The sequence below is a fragment of the Emys orbicularis genome, chromosome 1 (assembly GCF_028017835.1).
Source record: "Emys orbicularis isolate rEmyOrb1 chromosome 1, rEmyOrb1.hap1, whole genome shotgun sequence".
Taxonomy (NCBI): domain Eukaryota; kingdom Metazoa; phylum Chordata; order Testudines; family Emydidae; genus Emys; species Emys orbicularis.
The window spans coordinates 261,437,825-261,462,555 of NC_088683.1; positions in this window are offsets into that span (position 1 = coordinate 261,437,825).

A 24,731-nucleotide genomic window follows, 5' to 3' on the forward strand; every position below is an offset into this window, starting at 1 on the left:
GTAATCAGGAACCTGCTAGAACCAGTTAAGGAAGGCAGGCTAATTAGGACACCTGGAGCCAATTAAGAAGAAGCTGCTAGAATCAATTAAGGCAGGCTAATCAGGGCACTTGGGTTTTAAAAAGGAGCTCACTTTAGTTTGTGGTGCAAGTGTGAGGAGCTGGGAGCAAGAGGCGCAAGGAGCTGAGAGTGAGAGGGTGTGCTGCTGGAGGACGGAGGAGCACAAGTGTTATCAGACACCAGGAGGAAGGACCTGTGGTGAGAATAAGGAAGGTGTTTGGAGGAAGCCATGGGGAAGTAGCCCAGGGAGTTGTAGCTGTCATGCAGCTGTTACAGGAGGCACTATAGATAGCTGCAGTCCACAGGGCCCTGGGCTGGAACCCAGAGTAGAGGGCGGGCTCGGGTTCCCCCCAAACCTCCCAATTGACCTGGACTGTGGTTCTTCCAGAGGGGAAGGTCTCTGGGCTGTTCCCCAACCCACATGGTGAATCTCTGAGGCAAGAAAATCCGCCAATAAGTGCAGGACCCACCAAGAGAGAGAAGGAACTTTGTCACAATATCTAGATCTCGGATATTTATAAAATGAAAGGGTATGCTTTTTTCACTGTCCTGTGACTAGTGTATTCATTTACACATGTGCAAAGTGGGTGTCAAAAATATTTTACGCCTGCTCTGCACTCATGTAAATGACTACACAAGTAGTGGGCAGCAGATAATCAGGCGTAATGTCACTTGTCGTCTGCAACAACTAGAGGCATTTGACTAAGGATTGTGGGAAAGGCAAAATTCTGTGACTAATGGTTTGTTTTCAAATAAATAACATAAGTTTCTACTTTTTTAGCTCTATCCTCCAAAGTATTGGCCACCCCCCTCCTCAACTTTGTGTCATCTGCAAACTTGATCACTATGCTCACTATACCCACATCCAGGTTATTAATAAAGACCAGACCTAGAACAGATCCCTGTGGAATCCCACTTGAGACCTCCCTCCAATCTGACATCATTCCATTAATAGTTATTCTTTTTTTGCAGTTGTTTAACCAATTACATGTCCACTTAATGGTAGTTCTGTCAAGCCCACATTTCTCCAGCTTACTTATCAGAATGTCATGTGTGACTGGGTCAAAAGCCTTGCTGAAGTCCAGGTATATTATGTGCACTGCATTCTCCCTATCCACCAAACCAGTCACCATGTCAAAGAAGGAAATCAAGCTGGTTTGGCATGATTGTTCTTAGTAAATCCATGCTGGCTGTTAGTGATTACCCCTTCATCTTCCAGGTATTTCGCAAATTGAATGTTTTATACATTGCTCTAGTGGCTTCCCAGGTATGCAAGTCAGGCTGGCTGGTCTGTAGTTTCCTGGCTCCTCATTTTTTCCCCTTTTGAAAGATGGACATTACGATAGCCCTTCTCCAGTCTTCTGGGACTTCTCCTGTCATCCAGGAGTTTGCAAATATTCTTGCCAGTGGCTCTGAGATTTCTTTAGCTAATTCCTTCAGTACCCTCGGGTTAATAGCATCTGGCCCCACTGATTTAAATTCATTCACTTTGTTTAGAAGATCTCTGACATGTCCTTCCCCTTTATTGTCTATGGTAACTTCGCTTGTCATTCGATCACATCATGTTATTTTTGTGGGAAGACTGAAGCAAAGTAGGCATTGAGAAGCTTTGCCTTCCTATCATCTTCCGTTACCAGCTCACCTTCTCCATTGAGCAGTGGACCCACATTGTCCTTGATCTTTCTTGTTTGTCTGACCAGTGGCGGATTAATAATTTTGCTGCCCCTAGGCCGGGAAATAATTGCCACCCTGGCCCTGCCCCGACTCCGCCCTTTTCCCGCCCCCATTCCAACCCCCTCCCCAAAGTCCCCACCCCAACTTTGCCCCCTCCCTTCCCCTATTGGATCCCTTCCCCAAAGCCCCGGCCTCGCCTCTTCCCCCAGCGCGCAGCGTTCCCCTCCTCCCCCCTCCCTCCCTGCCCTGCGAAACAGCTGTTTCGTGGCGCAAGCGCTGGGAGGGGAGAGAAACAGGACGCGGCGGCGCGCTTGCAGAGGAGGCGGAGGTGAGCTGGAGCAGGGGGGCGGGGCGCGGAGGGGAGCTTCCGCCCCTGCAAATTTGCCGCCGTAGGCCTAGGCCTTGTCGGCCTAGGCAATAATACGGCACTGTGTCTGACATATTTGTAGAACGCCTTCCTGTTGTCTCTAACATTCCTTGTCAGCTGTAACTCATTCTTTGCCTTGGCTTTCCTGATTTTCTCCCTATACGCTTGCTCTATTCCCATGTATACCAAGTGTACAAATTCTTGATGTACAGTGCAACACCTCCTCTTTTTTCCCCATAGAACAAGCTATATCCCTCAATGCTGGTACTCCAATCATGGGAATTGTTTCACCAACTCTCTGTGATGCCAATTAAGTCATAATTTTCTTCATATACCGTGACTTCCAGTTCATCCTGCTTGTTCCCTATACTCCTTGTATTTGTATACAGGCATCAAAGATATTTTGCAGACTGCCCTCTTGTTTTTCTTTTTGCCTTTTTAATGCAGTTGTGATTTCTAGAACCTTCTCCAGAAATTAGCCCCCTCCCCTTGTCTTCACTACTAGAGCCGCTATTAGGTCAACTTACAGCCATTGCAGTAATTACTGCACTGGTGCATGTCCACACTACCCTCCTTGGGTCAGTGGTGTGCGTCTTCACCAGGAGTGCCCCCACTGACCTAAGAGGGGCAGTGTGGGGAGCTGAGAGCCCAGTCTCACAGCTCAGCTGGCAGCTTCCTGTCGGGAGCCCAGCTAGACAACAGGCTCCCAGTGGGATGCCCCACTTCCCACTCCCTGTTCCCCATGGGGAGCTAGGAGGAAGTTGTCTGGGGCTTCTCACCCCAGGGAGCAGGGTCCACTTGCCTTGGCATTTTGGTTCCATCCCCCCTCCCTGCTCCTCACTGGAAGCCGGGCAGCCTTGTCAATTTCTTGGCTCTGAGCCAGGAAATTGAGAAGACAGGTCCCAGCTCCCATCTGGGAGTGGGGGAAAGGTGGGGAAGCAACCTGGGCTTCTTGCCTCGGCTCCCTGATGTGTAGACACTGCGTCACCCTAACTACACTGACATAAGCCCTATGCCTCTCATGGAGGTAGAGTTATTATGTCGCTGTAGTAGGGCTCTTACATTGGCGGGAGCAAGGATGTAGTAAAGACACTCACATAATTAGGTCGATGTAAGCTGCCTTACATCAACCTAACTGTGTAGTGTAGACCAGCCCTCTGAGTATGATTATGAAAATACAGTAGGTTGCAGCCTGCTGTGCATATACATGTTACATGAGTTTGTGTAATGTTGGACAAATTCAACCTCATTGATAAATTGCTATGTGCTGGTCTTTGTTGTATTTAGTGACAACAACATACTTTATCAATAGCATTTTAGTAGGTTTTGATGTGTTTATATAACTGTAATTTAATGTCAGTGTAGTGATAATAAAAACTGTTTTTAACCCAACCCTTTAGAAAGATATTCTTTCTAAAGAAACAGTGACTCAACACAGGATACCATCTGTTTTCTCACATAGTGTTCTGTATCCACGTTACATGAAAAATGATCAGCTATTTAAATAAAAATATTAATCAACCAGGTAGATTGAATTATCCTTTTGCATAGGGTCAATTAATGATTTAATTAATGATATTAGTAAAATTCCATTCCATTTTAGTTACTGAACTAGTTTTTTGAGGGTTTATTTTTGCTTTGATCAAGTCTACAGAACAAAAATGATTCATGTATATATCCTGATTAGAAAAATGATATACTTGCTGTATTTGTTTTAATACTTTGAAATTTTCATGGGGTGGTGAAAAGAACACCTATAACACAGATGAGGCTAAGCTATTTCCTTTGCCAGAACTATGCTGAGAAGAATCAAGTTCCAGGAGCCCAAAGTGCATGCACAATCATATTTTGAACTCCTGTACACAGGTGCTGACTTCTTCTGGTGCCGGTGGGTGCTCAACCCCCACTCTGCCCCTGGCCCCACCCTGACTCCACCCCTGCCCCGCCCCTCCTGCCCCCATTCCAACCCCTTCCCCAAAGTCCCCGCCCCAACTCCTCCTCTTCCCTGCCTCCTCCCCTGAGCGCGCCACATTCCTGCTCTTTCCCCTCCCTCCCAGAGCTTGCTACAGCTGTTTGGCGGCAGCAAGCGCTGGGAGGGAGCAAGGGAAAAGCGGAAACCGAGCACGCTCAGGGGAGGAGGCGGAGGAGGAGGTTAGGCGGGGGTGGGGGTGGGGAGGAGAGCTTGGCTGCCGGTGGATGCAGAGCACCCACAAATTTTTCCCCATGGGTGCTCCAGCCCTGGAGCATCCCCGGAGTCGGTGCCTATGCTCCTGTATAATCTCTAGTGAGTGGTGACTCACATGGATGAAGTTTATTTTTGTGGTCAGAGCTTGGAAGTATACTACCATGGGTTTTTTCCTAACCTGGTCCCTATTGTGCATATGTAACCCACACACCTTCTCGGTGTGGTTTTCTGGCACCGAGACAACTTAGAGAGAGAGAGAGAGAGAGAAAAATGAGTGTGCTCTACAACCTTAGCTAACAGGCAGTTGGCTTTTAGCTCACATGGTAGAGGCTCATGCACTAAGCTGCAGAAGCTCCAGGTTCGATCCCGCTTGCTGACGACTGGTGTCTGTTGGCGTTACACATGCAAGCACCCATATGTACAAATCAACTTTCAGGATTGGGGCTTCAGTTTCAACCACAGTGAACACTTTATAAGTTTGCACCATAACACATTTATTAATCACATGCTTAAATATCTTTAGATCCTTGTCAAATCTTCAGTTATGTGCACAAAGAATCAGAACATATTTTTGAGAATTAATTTTGTGACATGGAATTAAAGAGCAGAAGGAAAATAAATTAATGGGAGAAAAAGAATCAAAAGTTTGATTTCTGTCAACACTCAAAAAATTGGATAAGATGTGTTGTTGTTTTCATGGAACTCCAGTATAATGATCTGGACAGCTTTTCAGTTCCAGTGTTAATGTGGTTGACACGCTGTCCATTGTGATGTTCAACCTCAGTCTAGATAAGAACTATGCGATTATCTTACAAATCTTGTGTGTAACTTCAATATGAATGCTTTCAAAAGAAGAACTTAAAGGTCAGTTGAAAATTGCACTGTGAAGAAAAAAGTATGTTCACTAGAAGGTAATCAATAAAGTCACTTTAGAGACATTTTGTTGGATCAACCAAGCACAAAACATCTGCGTTGGAGGTAACAGCTGTTGTACTACCACTGAACAGGACCATAAAATTTCACCCTCATTTGGCTTTGCTAATGAGTGAAAATGACTGCACTTAAGGCGCAGTCTATAATTATCAGTTATCACAGAAGCCTGATAGGAGAGGTGGAGTTTGTGTGCATAATTAAAATTAACCTCAAATTTGAAAATAATATAGAAATGAAAAGACATGTACTGCTGAAAGTGTTTCCTTTTAGATACAATTTATTTTGCAACTAAGCTGAGAAACTGTCATGAAGTGTAACTTTTCATCTGTCCATTCTATATAATTTCATTTTGTAATATAAGGTAGAAAGACTAGGTGGGAGAGCACTTTTAATTTTAAGTTTGAATTGCAATTAGTTTCTACTTCCTTAAAATGTGCTTTTGGCCGTATAGTTTTTAAAAAAGATTGTAATCTCTTTTGCACTAATTTCAAAAGTTTTTCATATAAAGAATAACAAAAAGAATGATGATTCAGCATGTTAACTTAGTATAGAATTTTTCTTTAAAAAATAATTCAGCTGATCAGTTCCTATGCATATCCCCAGTTATAATGGTTTTAGTGACAAAATAAATTTTACTCCTTCTTACTCCGGTTAACACTACAGTGATTTTTATTACTAATTTGTATTAACGTAGTACCTAGGAGTCCTAGTCGTAGACCAGGACCCCATTGTGTTAGGCGCTGTACAAACACAGAACAAAGATTCGATTTTGACAAATAGGGAGGAACTGGTTGAGAAGTTGAAAGTGGAAGGCAGCTTGGGTGAAAGTGATCATGAAAGGACTGATTCTAAGGAATGGTAAGAGGGAAAACAGCACAATAAAAATGGATTTCAAGAAGGCAGACTTTAGCAAACTCAGGGAGTTGGTAGGTAAGATTCCCATGGAAAGCAAGTCTAAGGGGAAAAACTGTTCAAGAGAGTTGGCATTTTTTCAAAGAGACTTTATTAAGGGCACAAGAGCAAACTATCCCACTGTGCAGGAAATATAGGAAGTATGGCAAGAGGTGACTCTGGCTTACCAAAGGATCTTCAGTGATCTGAAACTCAGAAAAGACTCCAACAAAAAGTGGAAACTAGGTCAAATTACAAAAGATTAACATAAAGAAACAGCACACACATGTAGGGACAAAATTAGAAAGGTCAAGGTACAAAACGAGGTTAAACTAGCTGGAGACATAAAGGGTAACAAGAAAAGATTCTAAAAATACATTAGAAGAAACCAAGGACAGGGTAGGCCCGTTACTCAATGAGGATGGAAAAACAATAATAGAAAATGTGGAAATGACAGAAGTGCTAAATGACCTTTTAGTTTCAGTTTTAATCAAAAAATTTAATAGCAATTGGACAGCCAACTTAATGAATGACAGTGAAAATGATGTAGGATCAGAGGCTAAAACAGGGAAAGAACAAGTTAAAAATTACTTAGACAAGTTAGATTTATTCAAGTCACCAGGGCCTGATAAAATACATCCTTGAATACTCAAGATGCTGAGGAGATATCTGAGCCACTAGTGATTATCTTCGAAAAGTCATGGAAGATGGGAAAGATTCCAGAGGACTGGGAAAAGGCAAATATAGTGGAAATCTATAAAAAGGGCAATAAGGACAACCCGGGGAATTACAGACAATCAGCTTAACTTCCGTATCCAGAAAGATAATAGAGCAGATAATTAAGCAATTAATTTGTAAACACCTAGAAGATAATAAGGTGATAAATAAAAGTCAGCATGGGTTTGTCAAGAACAAATTATGTCAAACCAACTGTGACATTCTGTACTTTGGGGGAACACCCAGCACCCCCATGTTCATCCTTATAAAATGATTGTGTGGTATCTAATGCAAAGTTTGTCATGTTGGGTGTCTTCGGAAGGCTCATGATGTACTGAGTATTGTTGTTATAGTGATGTTATAGTAATTGTTGTTACAGTAATGTTATAGGTTGTAATTTCATGTATATAGTTATGAGGCTGAAAATGTGTCCTCATGACTTAAAATAGGCCCAGGCAAAACTCTCCAAGAGCAGAGGGGCAGTTCACACCTCATCAGGGCATGTATGGGACAAACCCAGCCCAGCCTCACAGGAACAAAGGACACTGGCCTAGGTAGCAACAAAGGATCTGTTGGACTCTCGAGTGAGTCACCCCCCCTTCCTTTGGTCAGTTTGGGACTATGATGAGTGCTCACCTGACTCTGAATGGGGGAGGGGGGCAAAGCCAAGAGGGAAGAAAGGACATGATAAAAGGGAGAGATGTTTGCCATGCTCTTCCTCTCTTTTCCACCTCCATCTACAGACATCACCACCAAGCGACTGAAACACTGATCAAAGGGGAGAGCCTGGCTGAAGGGCAACCAGCCAGCCTGTGGTGAGAAGCATCTAAGTTTGTATGTGCATTGAAAGTGTTAAGATCATCTTAGAATGCGTTTTGCTTTAATTTCATTTGACCAAATCTGACTTGTTGTGCTTCGACTTAGAATCACTTAAAATCTATCTTTGTAGTTTATAAATTTGTTTGTCTATTCTACATGAAGCAGGGAATTTGGTTTGAAGCGTGTCAGAGAATCCCCTTGGGATAACAAGCCTGGTGCATATCAATTTCTTTGCTAAATTGACGAACTCATATAAGCTTGCAGCGTCCAGCAGACATAACTGGACACGGCAAGATGGAGGTTCCTAGGGTTGTGTCTGGGACTGGAGATATTGGCTAGTGTCATTCGGCTGCACAATCCAAGCAGCAGCTTACATGCCAGAGGCTGTGCGTGAACAGCCCTGGAGTGGGGGTTCTTACAGCAGAGCTGGATACGGCTGGCTCCCAGAGTCAAGGATTGGAGTGACCTAGCAGATCACCAGTCCAGATAACACCAGGGGAATGTCACACCAACCTAATAGCTTTCTTTGACAGGGTAACAAGCCTTACGGATAGAGGGGAAGTGGCAGATGTGGCATATCTTGACTTTAGTAAGGCTTTTGATACTGTCTCACATGACTTTCTCATAAACAAACTAGGGAAATACAACCTAGATGGAGCTATTATAAGATGGGTGCATAACTGGTTGGAAAACTGTTCCCAGGGAGTAGTTATCAGTGGTTCTCAGTCATGCTGGAGGGGCATATAATGTGGGGTTCCTCAGGGATCAATTCTGGTTCTGTTCAATGTCTTTATCAATGACTTAGATAATGGCATAGAGAGTACACTTATAAAGTTTGTGGACAATACCAAGTTGGGAGGGGTTGCAAATGCTTTGGAGGCTAGGGTTAAAATTCGAAATGGTCTGAAATAATGAAGGATGAAATTCAATAAGGACAAATGCAAAATACTCCACTTAGGAAGGCACAATCAGTTGGACACATACAAAATGAGCAATGACTGCCTAGGAAGGAGCACTGCAAAAAGGGATCTGGGGGTCATAGTGGATCACAAGCGCAGTATGAATCAACAGTCTAACACTGCTGCAAAAAAAGCAAACATCATTCTGGGAGGCATTAGCAGGAGTGTTGCAAGCAAGACCCGAGAAGTAATTCTTCTGCTCTACTACGTGCTGATTAGTCCTCAACTGGAGTATTGTGTCCAGTTCTGGGCACCACATTTCAGGAAAGATGTGGATAAATTGGAGAAAGTCCAGAGGAGAGCAACAAAAATGATTAAAGGTCTAGAAAACATGACCCATAAGGGAAGATTGAGAAAATTGGGTTTGTTTAGTCTAGACAAGAGAAGACTGAGGGGGGCATGATAATAGCTTATAAGTACATAAAAGGAATGAGGAGAGAGAAAAATTGTTCTCCTTAACCTCTGAGGATAGGACAAGAAGCAGTGGGCTTAAATTGCAGCCAGGACAGTTTAGGTTGGACATTAGGAAAAACTTCTTAACTGTCAGGATAGTTAAGCACTGGAATAAATTGCTTAGGGAGGTTGTGGAATCTCCATCATTGGAGATTTTTAAGTGCAGGTTAGACAAACACCTGTCAGGGATGTTCTAGATTAGGGGTTCCCAAACTTGGTTCGGGGCCTGTTCAGGATAAGCCCCTGGTGGGCTTTGTTTACCTGAGCATCCGCAGGTAAGGCCGCTCGCAGCTCCCAGTGGCCGTGGTTCGCCGGTCCTGGCCAATGAGAGCTGCAGGAAGCAGTGGTCCGGCCCGTACCACTTCTCGCAGCTCCCATTGGCCAGGAATGGTGAACCAGTCAGCTGGTCTAGATAATACTTAGTCCTGCCATGAGTGCAGGGAACTGGACTAGAAGTCTTCTCATAGTCCCTTCCAGTCCTATGATTCTATGAAAAAGATGGTCCCTGCCCTAAAGGGGCTTATAATTTAAGAGACAACAGGTGATACAGACAGACATGGTAGTACAGGAAGAGTGAGACAATACTGATCAGCATGATAGGCAGTGGTCTCTGTACTTCTGCAGCCTAAATGTTCTCAAGTTATTGTAGGCATCATGAAAAATGAGCATTTTAAGGAGGAATTTGAAGGTGATTGTCACTATTTAGAGCAAATGCACATGTATTTCCCCTCAGTGGTTCAGTGAGGGTACCTGTGATAGTTTAAAACCCATGCTTTTATCCAAAAACCTTTTTGTTTGTCTCTGGAGAATCCAGTGTGAACGAGTACATGCACATCTCCCCATGGAGGATGGAAGTTGCTTCAAAGGCAGTACATACAACATATACACAATTACCTTTTTAGTACAATGTTTCCCAACACTGTAGTCCCTAATTTAGTAAGGATTAATTTAACTCAATAAAGCTGGTCTTAATTCCAAAAGGCTTGTACAGGATATTGTCAGTCTGTCACAGTGATAATCAGGTAGCTTTGTGGATATTTACAGGGAGAGCCTCCTAAGCATATGGGGCAGCATGGGAGAAAACATGAAGGTGTTTGTTTGCAAATTTAACAAGTGGTCAGTGGAGACTGGCAAAATCTCTCTCTCTCTTTTTCTCTCAAATTGAAACTATTCCATTGTATATAAATAAAGAATCATTGGAGCAGGGGGATTGGGTGATGGTTTTCCTATTTCCCCGGTAGGGGCCCTAACCAGCAGGCTATAAAGTCATTCTCACTTTCTCTCTCTGGCCCAATGACTATTTAAATACTTTACAAAGTGAACAGCTTCAACAGGAGAGATTGAGGGAGACCCACATCTGAACATCCCATAGCGCAGTGGTATGGCCATTCTTCTAAAGAGTGGGAGACTCCCTGTTCCAATCCCTTCTAAGGCTGAGACGGGCATTGAATTTGGGTCTCCCACGTCCCAAGTGAGTGCTCTATTCTATGTATGTTTCTACACCACTCTCAGCACCAGAGCCTCTGAGCAAGGACATGAAACACTAAACAAAGCATGAATTCACAGAGCTCTGTAAATATGCAAAATATGTAGCTATTAGAAAAAAGAAAGTAGGGAAGTTAGCAACGTGCAACAGACAACATGTGTGGTGTTTGAATAGCTCATGGTCTGTATGGAGACCGGTTCCCAGAAAATAATGAACCAGTCATAGGGTGCATGACCAAGAATAAAGGGCGCATGTGGCAAGTTGTTTTAGAATGTGTATATAAGATGATTAATGATATTGTACTTGGAGCGTGATATGCCCTATGCTTTAGTCTAATCAACTCAGCATAGCTTTGCTGGATGCCAAATAAAGGAATCTGAGTGATGAGATGGGAGTCAAACTAAGTTCTTGGGGAATCAAGTGGAAAAGGTCTTGGGGAACCCCAGCACTTGGTGCCTTGCAGTAGTGCATTAAGCAATGTGACTAAACATCTGTCATGTGTTTCTTCTCTCAACCTCTCCCCAGAGGGAGAAGCATGTGTAGTGGAGTTTCTTGTTTTGGTAGGGTTTTTATTTTTATTTTTTAAACATGTTGCTATGTGTTTCTATTGGAGAAAACAAGATCAAAGAAATGTGCCTTGCCCTTGGAGCAGAAAGTGGTGAGGTTTGTGATGGCCCTTAGTTCCTGGGGGAGTTCATTCCACAGTCTTGGATCAGTTCCCAGAGAAAGTGTTGTCACCTGCACAATGAGCCTTACTCTTATTGCTGAGCGTTCCATTGTGCCAGAGGAGGGAAGTTGTCAACAACAGTCTTTGTCCTAGAGCTTTAGATAATCTTTTAGGTAACAGGGCCCAGGCCATGGAATACATTGAAGATAAGATCAAAATCTTGAACTTTATTTGATATTCTATGGGGAGCCAGTGTAGAGTGTGGAGGACGGGCATGATGTGTGCGCGGTAGCCTGTGTTGCTGAGAAGATGTGCTGAAGTGTTTTGTAGTAGCTGGAATTTCATAAGCATTGAAGGTTTCATGCCCAGCTATTCTGCACTGTTGTAGAGTTGATGAAGGCATGAATGACTGAGGCCAGGTCTTTGTCCACCAGGGTGTGATGGAGGCTCCTAGCCAACTGGAGAAGATAGAAAAAGTGTTACTTGCAGCCACTGCAAGGTGAAAGCTCAGCATTAGTGAGAACTCCAGGAGTATTCTTAAGCTACGGACTGAACTGACCAAGTGTGGATGTGAATTTTCAATCAGCAAGGAGGTTGCAAACTCCTCAGAATCCTTTTCTCTGCCCACCAGCATCATCTCTGTTTTTCTCATGTTCAGCTTCAGCCAGCTGTTATCTAGCTACTGGGCTAAACATTATAAGGGAAGCACCACCACCATTACCATGTCTGGCTGGATTTTGAATGGGGCCCAATCCAGTAGGTGCACTCAGAGCATGCCCTGCAGTAAGATAGGTGCTCCTCTGCCTATCTTCCCCCTGGTTTGTAGGTCACACTGGTAGATAGGTGTCTGGCTGCCTAGAGTGAGGCAGCAACGTGCGTGCCCAGAGGCAGAAACTTAGATGCCTAGGGAACTCTTTTCAGCAGAAATATAGGTGCAGAATGAATTTAGCCATGTACCATGTTAGGTGGGAGCCGAGTGGGGGTTTTGTAGATTGGAATGATGTTTAGAGCTGGGGTTTAGGTGCTCAAGCACCTTTGTGGATGTGGGCCCTGGAGCCTACCCAGATGAACTTAAAAGCCCATGGATCCAGTGTGTGGGACCAAATACAGCAGTCTGGTGAATGCCCAGCAGGGGGAGATTGACCAGAACTGTGGTGTGTGTGCACACATGTGTATTAATAACCTTTCACCCTCTGATTAAATGCCAGCATAAATGATTTGTGTGAAAGATATGTTAGGACTCTTAGTTTCTCTTCTCAATATCATGGTGCCAAAAAGTATTGTTTGTGTTACATCCATTGATGGGCACTTCTGAAAATTATCCCCATATTCATGTGCATGACCAGGAATAGTCTCTCCCATTTTCAAAAGTGATTCAAGCATTAGGAGCCTAAATCCCATTGACTTTCACTGAAACTAAGGCTCATGTGTGCCTAAGTCATTTTTGAAAATGGGACTTAGTTTTGCTCATGGAATAATAATATTGGCAAAGTTTTTCACAGCGCCTATCATTGATGTCAGCTGTGCACGCATATTGCGGGAAAAATATGGTCCTTATGCAGGCAACAACATATCATCACAGATATCATGAACATTAGCATATCTTTGAGACTATTGTTTCAACTTTATAAAGTTTGTGAGCAGGAATTGTATGCTGACTGGCCAGGGAGGGTTACTGAGCACTGTCCCGGAACTAAAACCAGTGGGGGAGAATTACTGTAGACCTTCGGTCTGGAAAACAACTCTAGAAAAGTACCACCCCCAGGAGTGAATTGCATATAGTGGTTCAGACCATGTTCAACAGACCAAGAAGACAAAGAAAGAGCTCCGTGTATAAAGGGACAGCTTAAACTGACTGGACAAGCCTGATTTTTGATTCAACAAACTGACATGACATTTTAACCAAGAGGTCAAATGCTGCTGAAGGATTGGAACCTACCAGGGTCTCCATAGGCCTGATGGGGGACCTCTGGTAAGTTTAATGTGTTTAGAACGTTTATTGCTATGTTGTTCCTTTGAGGCTTTTGTCCTTAAATAAATGTCCTTTGCTTTTCTGAGATTCAGTGTCATTGCCCTTCATAGAGTGAATGGCAGGTCCTGGACCTGCTGGGATAATCACAGTAAATTGTAAAGGGGTCTCCCAGTCAGGAGGGAGAGGGACAGAGATCCCTGCCCAGAGAGTGGTCATGACTACAGGCCTGAAATTTAAGAGTGCATCACTTGAGCAGACCATGGAGAGAGGCAATTACCCCAGAACTGTGACATTGATATCAGTGGAAGATGTGCATGCAAATTGTGGGAAATAGGTGGCCCTTAAGCAGGCAATAGTATATTACCAGTGGAAATTCTGAAGTACAGAGGAGATAGGCTTCATAATAAGGAGCCACTGCAAGATTAATCACCATGTTAGTTCCCTAATTGTCATCAAGAACTTTTGGTTAGTGATGTACATCTGTCCGTCAGCTGTCCGCCTTCTGAATGTGGAATGTTTATAGATAAGTGTGCAGCAGCATTTTCAATAAGGAAAAATATACAGCATGACTTAAAGTTTGAGTCCTGCAGAGGGTAATTCAGACAGTTCAAAATCTTATCCTTTTCCTTTCAGTAGTTGTCTCTGCATAGCACTGTATCCATCAAAGGTCTGTACCCACTCAGGTTCTGCAGCCTGAAGTTTCTGACCTGCTTTGGACAAAGTAAAAAAACATTGAATCTTAGAAGAATGCCTGGCCACGCTATCCCAGGGGGTATTTTCTCTATCTTCGTTGAAACTTGAAAGGCAACTACCACAGCCACATCTCTTGGAACAACCACAGAGAAGAGCTACAAATGCTGAGCAGTGTGTGTCCTGCTGGATGAGCAGGTCATGCTAGAGTGTATTCAGGTCAATTCACTGGTGTAGATCAAAGTAATGGTTAGTTGTATAAGTGTGTATTCAGATGTTTAAACTTCATGAAAACTAGTGGAATGTGCTTGTATTGTTTTTGCTTATCTGTTCCGGTCATAATATAATTGCAAACATTTACATGTTAAATAGCCTTGCAACTAAATTGCCCATCAAAGAAACCTTGTGAAATGCTAATGAAGGACTTCATCAGAAAAGGTGCTAATTCCAAAACAAATGGCCTGTGTGGTGAGGACCTCAGGTAAGAGACTCAAAACACATTCCTCACTCCCATCAAAAGACAAAGCCCATGTGGGGAGAGACCCTGTCAACGTTAACCCTGTCAGCCATTTTTTTTGTGAGAAGATATAAATTGGATTCATGGAAAGATCATTTATCTCTGACTATTTGGACTCTTACAGGGAAGTTATTTTCCATGGCTGTGAATTTGGTAGGGCCCTATTCATACATAAAATATCAGAATTTAACAGTATATAACTATTCTATAACTTGCTGCAATGAGAGTTGACTGGTGATTATATAATAAGAAATGCACTGAAAGTGGTATTTGGAGGAGTGTTTGTACAACAGACTAAAGGTAAAAGGAATCCACTTTTTTGTATCCAATGGATGCCAAATACTTCACCTTCCAAATTCCAAATTCCATGGAAGTGATAGACTGCTTCTATCAGGAGAGAGTTTCTCTGGAATTGGTTAGGTAGAAGAGGGAGATAAGGTTGGTATGAGAGAGATCGGTGAGGTGGTATCTATTTTAAGTATTTGTACCCTTTAGTTGCACAAACATCAACCCCTTGCAACAGGCCCAATAATCATGTATAGACTGAATCTAACTCAAGTATTTGTCACATCTATACAGCACACCATATCTGATTGTATACCGTAGGGCTGTGACAAGATGTATAAACCCTGCACCAATGATGAAGGGATTAAAAAGCTGCTGTGGGCAAGGCTGGCCCTGCTCCATCAGGCCTGGTCTACACTACGAATTTAGGTCGACTTTAGCAGCGTTAAATCGAATTAAGCCTGGACACGTTCACACGACGAAGCCCTTTCTTTCGACTTAAAGGGCCCTTTAAACCGGTTTCTTTACTCCACCTCCAATGAGGGGATTACCGATAAAATCAGCCTTAGCGGGTCGGAATTGGGGTAGTGTGGACGGAATTAGACGTTATTGGCCTCCGGGAGCTATCCCACAGTGCTTCATTGTGACCGCTCTGGACAGCACTCTCAACTCAGATGCACTGACCAGGTAGACAGGAAAAGCCCCGCGAACATTTGAATTTCATTGCCTGTTTGCTCAGCGTGGAGAGCACAGGTGACCACGCAGAGCTCATCAGCACAGGTAACCGTGATGGAGTCCCAGGATCGCAAAAGAGCTCCATCATGGACCGAACGGGAGGTACGGGATCTGCTCGCCATATGGGGAGATGAATCAGTGCTAGCTGAACTCCGTAGCAGTAAACGAAATGGCAAAATATTAGAAAAGGTCTCCAAGGCCATGAAGGACAGAGGCCATAACAGGGACGCACAGCAGTGCCGCGTGAAAATTAAGGAGCTAAGGCAAGCCTACCACAAAGCCAGAGAGGCAAACGGAAGGTCCGGGGCAGAGCCGCAAACATGCCACTTCTATGCGGAGCTGCATTGCATGCTAGGGGGTGCAGCCACCACTACCCCAACCGTGTGCTATGACTCCCTCACTGGAGAAACACACAGGGAAGCGGGTTTGGGGTACGAGGAAGATGAGGATGAAGATAATGTAGATAGCTCACAGCAGCAAGGAAGCGGAGAAACCGGTTTCCCCAACAGCCAGGATATGTTTATCACCCTGGACCTGGAACCAGTAACCCCCGAACTCACCCAAGGCGTGCTCCCAGACCCTGAGGGCACACAGGGGACCTCTGGTGAGTGTACCTTTGTAAATATTACACATGGTTTAAAAGCAAGCGTGTTTAATGATTAATCATTAATTTGCCCTGGCAGTCACGGCCAGTACAGCTACTGGAAAAGTCTGTTAACGTGTATGGGGATGGAGCGGAAATCCTCCAGGGACATCTCCAGAAAGCTCTCCTTCATGTACTCCCAAAGCCTTTGCAAAAGGTTTCTGGGGAGGGCTGCCTTATCCCGTCCGCCATGGTAGGACACTTTACTACGCCAGGCCAGTAGCACGTAGTCTGGAATCATTGCATAACAAAGCATGGCAGCGTATGGTCCCGGTGTTTGCTGGCATGCAGACAACATCCATTCCTTATCGCTCTTTGTTATCCTCAGGAGAGTGATATCATTCACGGTCACCTGGTTGAAATGGGGTGATTTTATTAAGGGGACATTTTATTCAGAGGTGCCCCTTCCTGCTCTGCTGAACAGAAATGTTCCCCGCTGTTAGCCACGCGGTGGGGGGGAGGGGTGAAGTGATCATCCCCGAGAATTGGGTGCGGGGGGGGAGGGGGGTTAGTTGGGTTTGTGCTACATGTTAACCCGGAAACCGCAGCCCCTCCTTTTACATTGCAAACCCATTTTAAATGGCCAACCCAACGGGTGCTTGATATGGGAAATGAGGGCGCTGCTGTTTGAAACCATTCCCACATGTTAAGAAGGTTAAAAAAGCCAAAAGACTGTGGCTTACCATGGCTGCCTGCAAGCCGAAATCTGTTGCCTGGCACTACGTGAGTGATCTCTCACACCAAACTGGCAGGCCCTCAATATAAGAGGAAAAAATGTGACCTTGTAACGAAAGCACATGTGCTGTGTAATGTGAACAGCAAAATTTAATGTGAAAGAGTGTACCCATTGTTCTCTAAAATGTGTCTTTTTTAACCACCTCTCCCTTCTCCTCCACCAGCTGCAAATGTTTCTCCTTCACAGAGGCTAGTGAAGATTAGAAGGAGAAAACGGCGGACGCAGGATGATATGTTCACGGAGCTCCAGATGTCCTCCCACGCTGACAGAGCACAGCAGAATGCGTGGAGGCAGTCAATGTCAGACTACAGAAAAGCACAGTATGAACGAGAGGAGAGGTGGTGGGCTGAATCGCGGGATGAACAGAGCAAGTGGCGGGCTGAAGAGGATAGGTGGCATCAGCTTGCAGACAGAAGGCAAGAGTCGATGCTCCGGCTGCTGGAGCATCAAACTGATATGCTCCAGCGTATGGTTGAGCTGCAGGAAAGGCAGCAGGAGCAGAGACCGCCGCTACAGCCCCTGTGTAACCAACAGCCCTCCTCCCCAAGTTCCATAGCCTCCTCACCCAGACGCCCAAGAACACGGTGGGGGGGCCTCCGGCCACCCAGCCACTCCACCCCAGATGATTGCCCGAGCATCAGAAGGCTGGCCTTCAAAAGGAGTTAAAGTTTTAAACTGCAGTGTGTCCTTTTCCTTCCCTCCTCCCCCACCCATCCCGGGCTACCTTGGCAATTATCCCCCTAGTTGTGTGATGAATTAATAAAGAATGCATGACCGTGAAGTAACAATGACTTTATTGCCTCTGCAAGCGGTGCTAGAAGGGGGGAGGGGAGGGTGGGGTGGTTGGTTTACAGGGAAGTAGAGTGAACCGGGTGGTGGGGGGGGGGGGGGGCGGAGGGTTCATCAGGGAGAAACAAACAGAAGTTTCACACCGTGGCCTGGCCAGTCACAAAACTCGTTTTCAAAGCTTCTCTGATGCGCACCGCGCCCTGCTGTCCTCTTCTAACCGCTCTGGTGTCTGGCTGCGCGTAATCAGCGGCCAGGCGATTTGCGTCAACCTCCCACCCCGCCATAAATGTCTCCCCCTTACTCTCACAGATATTGTGGAGCGCACAGCAAGCAGCAATAACAATGGGGATATTATTTTCGCTGAGGTCCGAGTGAGTCAGTAAGCTGCGCCAGCGCGCTTTTAAACGTCCAAATGCACATTCCACCACCATTCGGCACTTGCTCAGCCTGTAGTTGAACAGGTCCTGACTCCTGTCCAGGCTGCCTGTGTACGGCTTCATGAGCCATGGCATTAAGGGGTAGGCTGGGTCCCCAAGGATCACGATAGGCATTTCAACATCCCCAATGGTTATTTTCTGGTCCGGGAAGAAAGTCCCTTCCTCCAGCTTTCAAAACAGACCAGAGTGCCTGAAGACGCGAGCATCATGTACCTTTCCCGGCCATCCCACGTTGATGTTGGTGAAACGTCCCTTGTGATCCACCAGGGCTTGCAGCAGCATTGAAAAGTACCCCTTGCGGTTTATGTACTCGGTGGCTTGGGGCTCCGGTGACAAGATAGGGATATGGTTCCGTCTATCGCCCCACCACAGTTTGGGAATCCCATTGCAGCAAAGCCATCCACTATGGCCTGCACGTTTCCCAGAGTCACTACCCTTGATAACACCAGGTCTTTCATTGCCCTGGCAACTTGGATCACAGCAGCCCCCACAGTAGATTTGCCCACTCCAAATTGATTCCCGACTGACCGGTAGCTGTCTGGCGTTGCAAGCTTCCACAGGGCTATCGCCACTCGCTTCTCAACTGTGAGGGCTGCTCTCATCCTGGTATTCTGGCGCTTCAGGGCAGGGGAAAGCAAGTCACAAAGTTCCATGAAAGTGCCCTTACGCATGCGAAAGTTTCGCAACCACTGGGAATCGTCCCACACCTGCAGCACGATGCGGTCCCACCAGTCTGTGCTTGTTTCCCGGGCCCAGAATCGGTGTTCTACGGCATGAACCTGCCCCACTAACACCATGATTTCCACATTGCTGGGGCCTGTGCCTTGTGAGAGGTCTATGTCCATGTCAATTTCCTCATCACTCTCGTCGCCGCGCTGCAATCGCCTCCTCGGCTGGTCCTGGTTTTGCTTTGGCATGTCCTGGCTCTGCATATACTCCAGGACAATGCGCGTGGTATTCATAGTGCTCATAATTGCCGCGGTGATCTGAGCGGGCTCCATGATCCCAGTGCTAGCTATGGCGTCTGGTCTGAAAAAAGGCGCAAAACTAGTATCTGACGGACCGGGGGAGGGAGGGAGGGAGGGGCGAGTGACGACATGGCATACAGGTACAGGGAATTAAAATCAACAAAGGTGGCTGTGCATCAGGGAGAAACACAAACAACTGTCACACAGAATGCCCCCCCCCCCGAAGATTGAACTCAAAACCCTGGGTTTAGCAGGCCGTTGATTTCACGGAGGGAGGGGGAAGCAAATGAATACAGAACAAATCTATTTTTTACATCTTAAGCTGGCAGAGGATGGTGCAGCATGACTGATAGCCCTCAGCATCTTCTGGGTGCTTGGCAGAAAATACTGGGCGCTTGGCAGAAAATAGCATACTACGACTGATAGCCATCATCATCAAGACAGTTCGATAGGACTGAGCATGTCTGCCCAGGTGCCCATGATTGACAGCCACTGCAGTACGATGACGACGGATACCAGTCGTAATATACCATCTTCTACCAAAAGGCAAGGGGCTGCTGCTGTGTGCAATGCAGCCCCATGTCTGCCAGCCCCACGTCTGCCAGCACCCAGATCGCCGATGAAGGCTACCAGTCATACTGCACCGTCTACTGCCAAAAGGCAATTAGCTGCTGCTGTGTAGCAATGCAGTACCACGTCTGCCAGCACCCAGAGGACATATGGTGACGGTGAGCTGAGCTGAGCGGGCTCCATGCTTGCCGTGGTATGTTGTCTGCACAGGTAACCCAGGTAAAAAGGCGCGAATCGATTGTCTGCCGTTGCTCTGACGGAGGCGGAGGTGCCTGACGACATGTACCCAGAACCCCCCGTGACACTGTTTTGCATCATTCAGGCATTGGGATCTCAACCCAGAATTCCAATGGGACCAATGGGCGGCGGAGACTGCGGGAACTGTGGGATAGCTACCCACAGTGCAATGCTCCGGAAGTCGACGCTAGCCTCGGTACTGTGGACGCGGTCCGCCGACTTAATGCACTTAGAGCATTTTATGTGGGGACACACACAATCGGCTGTTTACAACCGATTTCTATAAAACCAGCTTCTATAAATTCGACCTAATTTCGTAGTGTAGACATACCCTTAGTCATGTCAGGTTTGGAATTAGGGTTTAAAAGCAGGAAGTTCCCAGCTGTTCCTGGGCAGCTCTGGGAGAGAGCAGATGGTGGCTCTGCAGCTCCCAAAGGAAACTCCTGGGAGTCTTCAGGGGAACAGCCTGAGGAAGGCCATTTACATGACCCACCCTGTCCCTACAAGGAGACATGGACCCTGGTATACCAGCTGGGTGGGATAGGTTTGGCAAGCTCCAGGGTGAGCTGTTAGGCACTTGGTCCCACTACCCTGTACCCCTGCTGGGATTAGGGAATCTGAGACTACACTAAAGGGACTGAGGAGTGGGAGCTAAGAGCCCCACCCCCTCCAAACACAAGTGGACTATTTAACTCAGTTTGTATCAGAGACCCCCTACTTAGGCAAATGGGGACAGTTTAAGGATTTTTTGGTGTCTCTACAGTAGGAGGTGCAGTCTGGGAACTGTGACAAAGGCCCATAGCACAAGATCGCCACTGAGATCAAATGGCATTTCGGTCGTTTTGGTAGTAAGGAGCCTAAGCACTTTGCAGGAGGAATTAGGCATCATGTAGGATGGGCCCGTACTGTGCTGCCTTATCACTACATATCAGTTATTTCATTTCACATTTTAGTTCCTTTGGAATTCTTTTGTTCTGGAGATTTAATGCACTCATTTTTCTCAAGATGCTCTCTAGTCTCTTCCTTAGAGACTTCAGAGCCAGATCCTGATACATGCTCTGGCCCTATTGTGCCACTTTAGGAATTATTATTATTAACCCACAAGAAGTACCACCAATACTCATTTTATGACAGTGGTGGGTATGGGGCTCTTATGTAATCAGGGCTGGCTCCAGGCACTAGCTGACCAAGCACGTGCTTGGGGCGGCACCTTAGAAGGGGCGGCCAATGTTGGAGTGGCGGGGGGTGCGTGCGATGTTTTGTGTGTGTGTGTGTGTGTGTGTTCAGTGGGGCAGCGCTCGAGAGGTTGTTGTTTTTTGTTTCGGCCTAGCAGCGCGGGGAGTGTTTCGGCGTCCCGGCCTGGCGCGGCACTCGGGGGGGGGTAGCCTGGTCTGGTGCGGCGCTTGGGGGGGCGGGGGGTTGGGCGGCCCGGCGCGGTGCGGCGCTCGGGGGGGGGTTGGGCAGCCTGGCCCGGTGTGGCGCTCGGGGGGGAGGGGGGTTGGGCGGCCCAGCGGCGCTCTTCTTTTTTGCCTGGGGCGGCAAAAAAGTTAGAGCCGGCCCTGTATGTAATCTAAGAATACTGATCTATAATTGTTTTATGAATACTGTATGTGATCTGGTCAGTGAGTTAGACTTTCCTGGATGACTGTATTCTTCCTTCGTATGTATTGGTAGGTAGCAACAACTACAAATTTATATTTAAGTTTGATAGCCAGCACATTGCTGCAGCAGTGAGCTGGTGAATATCCTTCAGGCCCCCAGCAAAAGAACTAAGGGGACATTCAGATATGCTGGTCTCTATGCTTTGTGCCTGGTGACCACAATCGCATGCAGGTGTTTGCCTCGTTTTCCATTTAAAGAGGGTTTGTCCACATCTCCCATGAGATGTCCCAATGCGATTCAATCTACACCAGTCTTTCCGACATAAATCAAAACCCAGTGGTTCCTCAACAGGATCAACAACGAGCTGTTTGTTCTGAGCGATCAAAGTGCTCCATGTGACTCTCCATTGAGCCTCAGCATCAAAGTTGGATGTAAGGATATTGATACAGTTCCATAGAGGGTTGCAGGATTTTAATCTTGTCTTTGGCGGGTTCTGCAGGTCATGGTGCAGTGGGATCCTCATATCTGCACTGACATGATTAAGAAAACGAGACGTTGAGCAGCTATTCTAATCTGTGGAGGCTGGATGTGCAATAGGACTGGGAGCCAGTCTACTGGAGTAGATTTGAGCGTCCTCAATACTATGCGCATAGCATTATTGAGTTGAGTGTCAAGGAGTTTAGTGTGACTGCTCTGAGACCACACTGGAGCACAATATTCAGCTGCAGAATATACCAAGGCAATGGTTGCAGTTCATAAGGTCCATGGACTGGAGCCCCATGATGTTCCAGACAATTTTCTGATAAGCGCAACATGAGACCTGACCTTATTGCAGGTGTTCTCGAGGTGTTGTCGAAAGCTCAAACTCCAGTCCAGTGTAATGCCAAGATACTTTGGATTAGCGTCATGGCTGCTGCTGTCACCGCAGAACTGCACATCAAGTTTGGTATTAGCCATTTTATTGTTCAGATGGAAAGCAGTTACCATGGTTTTTATTTTATTTATTTATTTATTTATTTAATTTATTTTTGGATTAGGCCTAAATTTCCAGTATTGGAAATAATCAGCCATTGTGCTAATATCTCGGGTTAGGGTGCAGCTGATGGTATGGAGGCTTGTATGGTGAATACCTAGGGCAATATCATCCTCATACATGAATTTTCTTGACTCCGTCACTGGTATATCCCTGGTGTATAGATTAAAAAGTATTGGGGCCAGGACCGAGCCCTGAGATATGCCCAAATTAAGAGTACTTGGTCTACTAATCTGGCCATTAAGGTGTGCCTTAAGGCGGCGGTCCTCAGTCATTGCTGCCAGGAGGCGGATCGTTCGCTGGCAGTGAATGATGTGGGAGACCTTGAGGAGGAGGCCCAGTCTCCAGACAGTGTTGTATGCCAAGGACAGATCAACAAGGGCAATTCCTGTCTTCAACTTATGTTGGAATCCTGCCTCAGTGTGGCCGGTAAGTGAAGCTACTTGGTCACAGCAGTTCCTCTTCAGGTGAAATCCTGCCTGCTCCACTGGGAGGATGTCTTCGATGATATCAGACAGCCGGTGAAGCAGCACCTGTTCCATAAGCTTGCTGGTGGTTGAGAGGAGAGAGATGGGGCGGTAGCTGACTGAGTCCTCTGGAAGTTTCCCAGGCTTCAGAAGGGCAACCACTGTTGTCTGTTGCCAGCTTGTTGGCACTTCTCCGGTTCTGTGCATGGCAGTAAAAAGCGCCACCAGCCATTCCCGTGCCCGTCTCCCCAGATTATTGAGAAACTCTGGAGGAATGCCATCAACCTCTGCAGCTTTCCGGGTTTTTGCTTCCAACAGCGCAACATTGATCTCCTCAACAGAATATGGAGAGAAGAGTGGGGATTCCTCCGGGCATTGTTGAAGGTTTCTGCAGCGTTCTCGCTGGACCTCCTGCCGTGTAATCTTGTCTGTTGGCGTCTTGCTGTTAGAAAGAAGATGAGAGGCAACAACAATTGCTGTCACCTTTGCTGAGTGTTCCTGTCAAGGCTGTATCCCCACATTGAACTTTAGGGTACAAGTGTGGGGGCCTGCATGAAGACTTCTAAGCTTAACTACCAGCTTAGATCTGGTCCGCTGCCACCATTTCCCACAAGCTAATTCCCTTCCCTGGGAAGTTTTGAGAAACCTTTCACCAATTCCCTGGTGAATACAGATCCAAACCCCTTGGATCTTAAAACAAGAAGAAATTGACCCTTCCCCCCTCCTTCCTTTCACCAACTCCTGGTGAATACAGATCCAACTCCCTTGGATCTAAAAACAAGGAAAAATCAATCAGGTTCTTAAAAAGAAGGCTTTTAATTAAAGAAAAAGGTAAAAATCATCTCTGTAAAATCAGTATGGAAAATAACTTTACAGGGTAATCAAACTTAAAGAGCTCAGAGGACCCCCCTCTAGTCTCAGGTTCAAAGTACAGCAAACAAAGATAAACACTCTAGTAAAAGGTACATTTACAAGTTGAGAAAACACAGTAATACTAAGACACCTTGCCTGGCTTTTTACTTTACAAGTTTGAAATATGAGAGACTTGTTTAGAAAGATGGGGAGAACCTGGATTGATGTCTGGTCCCTCTCAGTCCCAAGAGCGAACAACCCCTTAAACAAAGAGCACAAACAAAAGCCTTTCCCCCCCCAAGATTTGAAAGTATCTTGTCCCCTTATTGGTCCTTTGGGTCAGGTGTCAGCCAGGTTACCTGAGCTTCTTAACCCTTTACAGGTAAAAGGATTTTGGAGTCTCTGGCCAGGAGGGATTTTATAGTACTGTACACAGGAGAGCTGTTACCCTTCCCTTTATAGTTATGACAGTTCCGTTACTGGCTGGGATCCTCCAAGTTGCCGCAAAAGAGCCCATGCCTTATGCAGGGCCGGCTCTAGGTTTTTTTGCCACCCCAAGCAAAAAAATTTTTGGCCGTCCCCCCCCCGCCCCCTTTTTTTTTTTTGACTTTTACACATGTTTGCACTTTGCAATGTTGTTTGTTTGTTTGTTTATTTTTTTATTTAAAAATTTTAAAAAAATGAAAACAGAGAATTTGTAGTTAGTGAAATAAAACAATTTCCTACTAGTGTACTAATTTAATTTTAACAAAATCACAATTACAAACCATTTGGGTTCAAAACGTTAGTGTCTTCCAGTGCGCCCAGTTTTTCATAAATGTGTGTGAGGGAATGAGTGGGTGAGCTGTGAAGGGTGGATTTGTTTGTTTGTGTTGGGAGATGAATGTGTGTGTTAAGATCTGTGTGTGTGAGTGTGTATGTGTGTGTGTGTGTATGTGTATGTGTGTGTGTGTGGCAGAGCGGCAGCCAGGGGTGGGTCTTCGGGTGT